Raw genomic sequence first — 7,591 nt, forward strand, 5'->3', positions numbered from 1 at the left:
CTGCTTTCCTACTGTCTTCATCCAATCCTTCTTACTCCTTTCCATGGCAAGCTGTATGTTGGACATCACCGTTATCAATGGCTACAGTCCCGTCCTCTCAGTGGAAATGTTCAACGCACCCTGTCACGGCACGGCTATCCAGCTATCGGTTCTCGATCATGTCGGAATAGAATCCAGTGATTCTTTTGCGTCTGTCACTAACGCCCCACAATCGCGAGTTTGAAGCTCGTCACAGTCATTCAATCATTGAATCCTACTCAGAATACCACAGACAAGGTTTAGACCTTCCGGATTCTCTTGAATGCCGCCATCAATTCTAGCTTATACCACGAAGACTCTGATCTCATGGAATGGCTGGCTCGGTTGTCAGGCGAGCACTCGGTTGTCAGGCGAGCAGCAACCATGCGTCGTGTATCAGGAATCCAAGAGATATCCACCCAATCTAAGGTAGAACGGAGGTGGTTGTCAATCACACGTTCATAGGTGAGAATGATGATGAGTGTCACGGATCATCACATTCATCAAGTTGAAGAACAAGTGATATCTTGGAACAAGAACAAGCTGAATTGAATAGAAGAACAATAGTAATTGCATTAATACTCGAGGTACAGCAGAGCTCCACACCTTAATCTATGGTGTGTAGAAACTCCACCGTTGAAAATACATAAGAAAAGGTCTAGGCATGGCCGAATGGCCAGCCTCCCAATGATCTAAGAACTAGATGTCCAAAGATGATCTAGAGATCTGAAGTGATCAAAAGATTCAAAATACAATAGTAAAAGGTCCTACTTATAGGGAACTAGTAGCTTAAGAATTACGAAGATGAGTAAATGACATAAAAATCCACTTCCGGGCCTACTTGGTGTGTGCTTGGGCTGAGCATTGAAGCATTTTCGTGTAGAGACTCTTCTTGGAGTTAAACGCCAGCTTTTGTGCCAGTTTGGGCGTTTAACTCCCATTCTTGTGCTAGTTCCGGCGTTTAACGCCGGGCAGTTTTGAGCTGATTTGAAACGCCGGTTTGGGCCATCAGATCTCGAGCAAAGTATGGACTATTATACATTGCTGGAAAGCCAGGATGTCTACTTTCCAACGCCGTTGAGAGCGCGCCAATTGGGCTTCTGTAGCTTAAGAAAATCCACTTCGAGTGCAGGGAGGTCAGAATCCAACAGCATCTACAGTCCTTTTCAGCCTCTGAATCAGATTTTTGCTCAGGTCCTTCAATTTCAGCCAGAAAATACCTGAAATCACAGAAAAACACACAAACTCATAGTAAAGTCCAGAAAAGATAATTTTAACTAAAAACTAATAAAAATATACTAAAAACTAACTAAAACATACTAAAAACATACTAAAAACAATGCTAAAAAGCGTATAAATTATCCGCTCATCAAATTTCCAAACCACTGAACTGCCAAAAAACCAAACGGTTCTTCCGGTTTGCCGGTTAACCGCCGGTTCGACCTATTTTTTAACCGGTTCTTTGCCATCCGGTTTTTTAGGTTACCCGGACCGGCTAGGTAACCAGTTCCTGGTTTTTCCGGTTGAACCGGCCGGTCCTGTCCGGTTTTCAGAACCATGGTAAATACATGCAAATCATATGAATAAGTGGGCAAAGACTTGATAAAATCACACAATTAAACACAATATGAATCACAAAATAGTGGTTTATCAGAGCTCAAATTATCTCTTTCAATATTCATCATTTTTAATCAATCATTTCTCATTTCATCTCAACACGGACAGCTCTCAGCATCAACCAACACCAGCATGAGGGACCTCTCAGTTATGCAGACATAAACAAGGCAAACAAGTAATACACAATTAATTCAAATATATAGCAGATAGCACATAAACACTTAATATACACAATTAGGAAACATAAAGACAATTATAGCAAACCTAAACAATTCAAACAAATGCAATATGATGTATGCCTGCCCTATGGCCAATGAGCTCATTTGTCGATTGTACAGCCAAACTCGACATGTTCAGTAGCTAACCCAGATATTGTCTCTCAACACGAAGAGAATCCTCAACTTTCTAAGAGGGAATCCTTAACCTCCCATTCAGAGAGGAGCTATGATGTAACAATAGGGAATTCTCAACCTAACTCATTCACACCACATCCAGGAATCAAATCAAAGAAAATCCTGAACCTTCTCCATTTAATTTTTTGATGTAGCAAGAGAGGAAATCATAAACTCCATTTGCCCACCATAACAAGAAAGAAAATCCTCGACCTCATCTTGTTTATCACAGCAAAAGAGAGAATCCTTAATCTCAACTTACCTATCCGTGAGCGGGATCCAACCACCATTCTCATTATTTCAATTCAAAACTCATTTTAATTCAACACAACCAACATACCCAACATTCAAATTAATAATTACAAAACTAAACTGAAGGGAATTCTCGACCTTTTGTCCAACTCTCTGGTGTGACAAGTGAGGGAATCCTTAACCTCAAGCTCGTCCACCGCAACAAGAGAGGGAATCCTCGATCTCAACTTGTTTATCACAGTAAGTGAGAGAATCCTCAATCTCAACTTGTCTTTACATGAACGAGATATACCACCGCCCTCACAACATAAATCTTATTGCCTCTCCAATCATAATCACAACATGAGAGAGAGAATCCTCTACCTCAACTTGCCTATTCATCAATTTCCTCAATCAATTTCATATTAAATTAGTTCACTACTCATAAGCCATCATTATTAATTCAGTTTCTCACGTACTCCTCAATATCCTTCAATATCAATATCAGTCTCTCCATATATTTGTACTCATTTCAAAACCTAGCACGAGAGAGGAAATCTTCTACCTCAATTCGTCTAGTCATCTCAAGATATAGTGTCCGTCACACTTTACAATCATCATCTTGTCCAAATCTTCACTCATGTATATATCATATAACTCGGAGGGTATCCTCATCATCATTCACCAATTATCAATAACTTAAACCCATCGTTCATTTTACTCATCATCATTATCATCCTCATCATACTTACTCGTAATCAATCTCCATCATCTCTCATTATTACAACCCTTCTCATCTTACTTAATCATAGTCAATGCATCATCATCTCTCCTTATCAAAATCATTCTCATCATTCGCAATTAAATCAATCATCATTGCTATCTCTCATTATCATACTCATCCTAATCAATACTAAAGCCTCATTTCTAACTTCTCTACTCTTTATTTCACCAGCTGTAGACTCATAACAGAAGTTGCAGAAGTTTGGAAGGCTAGAAAAATGGTTGAAATTTTCAAAAACACAATTTCAGCAAAACTGGGGGTCATGCGTACGCATGCATGAGTGTTAAAACTGGCATTGTCGCATACGAGGACTATAGTCGGGTATGCACGAGTGTAAAATTTTCCAAAGTCACATATGCAACCCTCGTCCACGTACACATGTTTATCAGTTTTAAGAAAGATTATATGCTACAGAAATTCAGTTTTTCACCCCAAACTTTGAAATCTCATCCACAAAATTCATTTTTCAACCATTCTTGAACCATTGAAAAGATCGTTGGATAAACTTTTATAAAAATCTATTTTCATTAAATTTCCAACTCCAAAGACCGAGTTTCGACCCATTGAAGTTGGCTAAAAATCTGTTTTTACCAAAAATTCTGCACTTTCAATTTTATACTAATTCTCAATCCCCTTGTAATTGACACCCAAAACCACTATCTTTATTTCCATACCATACTCAAATCAACCCATATCTAATCCACACAACACCATATCATCCATTAATTGTCTTTCTTGACAATTTTCCAATTCAAACACCCCTCAAACATTGAACACTAATTTTCAAATATTAATCACTCTATATTCACTGTCACCATAAAATCATAATCACACCATTCATAATCATATCAATTCACTTATTTTATTTTATCAAAACTTACCCGAACTTACCTTTCACAGCCTCCGGCCCAAGATTGATGGCCTCCGGCCCAACATTCATCAATTCATAAATTTATAAATTTTAATTTAATGACCTCATAATATCAATCACATCTCAATACATCAATACAATTCAAAGGATCAACTAAACAACTAACCACCATATAAAAGTCAAATCCAACAATTCATTACTTACGATAATTTAGTTCCATCCATTCATACATTTTAATCCTATTTCGAGGGCATCTAACCTAGGACTTCATGTCATATTACATGGTACTTAAATGAAACTTAAACCGTACCTTAATGACAACAAAACCAAACTCTCAAACTTGAAGTCCACCAAGTCTAAGTTCCAAATTTACATTCGCCAAGTTCAAACACTACCAACGCTCAATTCAATGCCTCAAGCATTCAATCTATACTAATTAGACATAGCATACACAATACTCAAACTCTAGAGTTTCATAAAACTTCATAAACAAATGAGAGAAGTAGATCTTACATTTATCCACTGAAATTGGTGATAATATCTGGTTAGAACTCAAGCTAGAGCTCCTCCTAAACACAAGAATCACTAAATTCTATGAATACACAAGCTAAAAATGTGATTTTCACACCAAAATCAAAATTGAAGATTGGTGAGGGAGAGGCTTACCAAATTTCTTAGAGAGAACTGAAGAGCTCGACGAGAGCTTCGTGTAGTCGCAAACAGCTTGTTAATCAAAGCTTTGGAGAGAAAGTTACAGTGGATTGAAGATTAAATAAGGTTAGGGTTTCACACTCTCTTCTCTCCTTCTCTTCTCTTTAGCATGGAGCACTCAATAATTGGGAATAGATCCTCTCAATTGTTAAAAAATATTAAGGGAGTAAAGTGTGATCTATAACCCTTTATTGCTTTCTTTCTCATATTTTTTCTTGGTCCCACTTAAAAAATTAATGGTGAGAGATCATACTTTACTCTCTCAATTGTTAAAAAAAATTGAGAGGATCCATATATGCTGAAATGCATTAATGTGAAAGCTTATATATGTGAGCTTGGGCCCACTTGGGGCCAGTTTACTCAATTTATCCCGTTGGTCCAACTTTAGGCCAAAACCTTTAAGATTAATATTTTAATTCGCATTTTAATTATTTTTACTTTCCCAAATCATCAATTCTACTTAATCTCTCAAGCTCATAATTTATTTTCTCACTCATAGTACCAGATAGTCTAAATCGGTACTGCCGGTTAAATTTTCAATACGCGTCCTTATGCATTTTTCGCAGAAAAGTATATTTTTTCACTCGAAAAAATCTTTCGGATCCAAATATAATATTTAAATTTTTAAATTATGATTTTAGATTTTTTTCGCTCCCGACTGCCACTATTTCATTAATTATTTATTTAATTTTCGTCTAATCGGGATTTTATACCCAAAACTTGACAACATCTGCAATAATGCATGCAAGATATTTAATGCACGAATTAAAAAAGCAAGGGGCCAAGCCTATCATCTCTCTACGTGAGGGGGTTAGAATGTTCGTGATAAGAACGATAGCTAAAAATAAGATTAAGCTTATCAACCATGTGGCGAAGCTACCACCAGTGGTTCAAAGTAGATTCGAGACTAATGGAAAGGATTCTAAAAATTGAATGCCATTCTGGACTGAAAATGATGCTCATGAGAAGTTCGAAGTACATGGATATGTACAAACATGGCGGTGAATTTGGGCTAGCGAATGTGCACATGTACATGATAGTTTTGGATATTAAGTTATTAACAGATAATTATTCAATATTCAGAGCCTGTTTCTTTCTAATAATTAAATAATTCAATCTTATTTATGTTTGTTAAATTCTTTAAAAATGACTTGTATGCATCCTTATGTGGCTCTTGCAAGGGTGAATAAGAGGCCTGAATGTTTTTGTCACAAGTGGCTACCTGACTAGCTATAGACTCTTACAGAGACACTTATATCCATTACAAAAATTCTTTTTTTGGACAAAATCTTTGGGAGAAATCTGAGTACAGCAGGACACAAGCACCAAAGACCAAGAGAAAATCTGGACCACCCATAAAGAAAAGGAGAAAGGATGTGGATACTGCATATAGAAGAAGACAACTTGATCTCTTCACTTGCAAATACTGCCTATAGAAAAAGAACACAAAGAAGGACTGTCCAAAAAAGAGAGTAGCTAATGTTGGAGCTACTCTTGCTAATGCAGCTGTTACTGCCAAGTTAAAATTTAATCAACAAAAAAATGCTGCACTAGGATCTGTTGTTGATCCCAATTCTGTTGCACCAGAAGTTGTTGTTGTTCCTCCTCCAAGTAGTGATTAACATACAACTGCTCAAGCTACTTCAAATGCTACATCTCAACCCACTGATGTCTAGAAAATTGAGATCGAACTTTGTCAACCAAGCTATTCAGATGCACAAGAGTTTCAAGAGGTTGTTGCATTTCTGTTAAGAAACCACATTTGGAGTCTAATTGCACAATCAACCTAAATTTGTGTATTATTTATATGGAATAGGAACTACCTACAAGGTCAATAAGCTGTAGATTAGAAGAAAGTCCTCACTACCACCAGGATCGATCACTGTGGATTTATTGTAAGAAGCAAGCTCAGTCACAACTTTTAAACTGTCCAATTTCATGAAATTCGTCTTAACACCTAGTTTCAAGTCACTAAAAAATATATAAGAAGTAAAGATGTAGTAGGATTGTGGATCTTTTTGTGATGATAGTATTATTTTGTGGTTTAAGTTTATGGCAATAGATCTTTTATTTTGTTGGATACATTACGGCTTAGTTTGGTAAAGTTTTTATTTTTAGAAAGTAGTTTATGAAAACTGTCTTTTAAAAGATAACTTTTTAAAAGTTGCAGCACTTGCGTTTGGTAAAATCAAATTAAAAATAGCTTTCAATAAGCACAAACACCACAATCATATTTGGTAAAACAACTTTTAAAAATAAAAAAAGACCATAATAGACATATCAATAATAAAAAAAACATGTAATTACCTGCATCTACCAAATAGTATTTACCTGTAATTCAAATGGAAGAAAACATGATAAGAAATCAAATCTAATTCGTAGTATATAATTTATTCTTAAAGATAATCAAGTATACCAAGTGGAGGCTTTAGAAAGTTCAACTCAGGTGTATCGATTGTGTATAAAAATACTCTTGTGTCATGAGCTGTCCCTTTTCAATCCGCTAAAGTAAAAATAAATTTCATATCAAAATTACGTGCAACCATAACATTTTGGGTTGGAATTTTCTTTCTACCAATAAATTGAATTTGGTCTTTAGCAGACACAATCACTGACACGTGAGTTTCATCTATATCACTATCACCTATTGCATTCTATAATTAACATAATCGGAGAATTAATTTTATCAATAATATGAAGTAAATCTATTACTAACACATATCAATGATAGATAATAATTTTTTTAGAAATTATTTTGTATATTTTTCAAAGCAAATAATATATAAATAAATTATTTTAAAGTGAGGCTAATATCTATCGTCATTTCTTAAATAAATTACCTTAAAATGAGGCTAATATCAGCATTTTAAAATCACAATCCTTTGATTATATGATTTCTATGGCTATTTTGCACATAGTTTATATACTTCTTCAATTTTTTGTCTTATTGTTTTACCAGAATGTTAA

The sequence above is a fragment of the Arachis stenosperma genome, chromosome 9 (genome assembly GCF_014773155.1).
Source record: "Arachis stenosperma cultivar V10309 chromosome 9, arast.V10309.gnm1.PFL2, whole genome shotgun sequence".
Classification (NCBI taxonomy): Eukaryota; Viridiplantae; Streptophyta; class Magnoliopsida; order Fabales; family Fabaceae; genus Arachis; species Arachis stenosperma.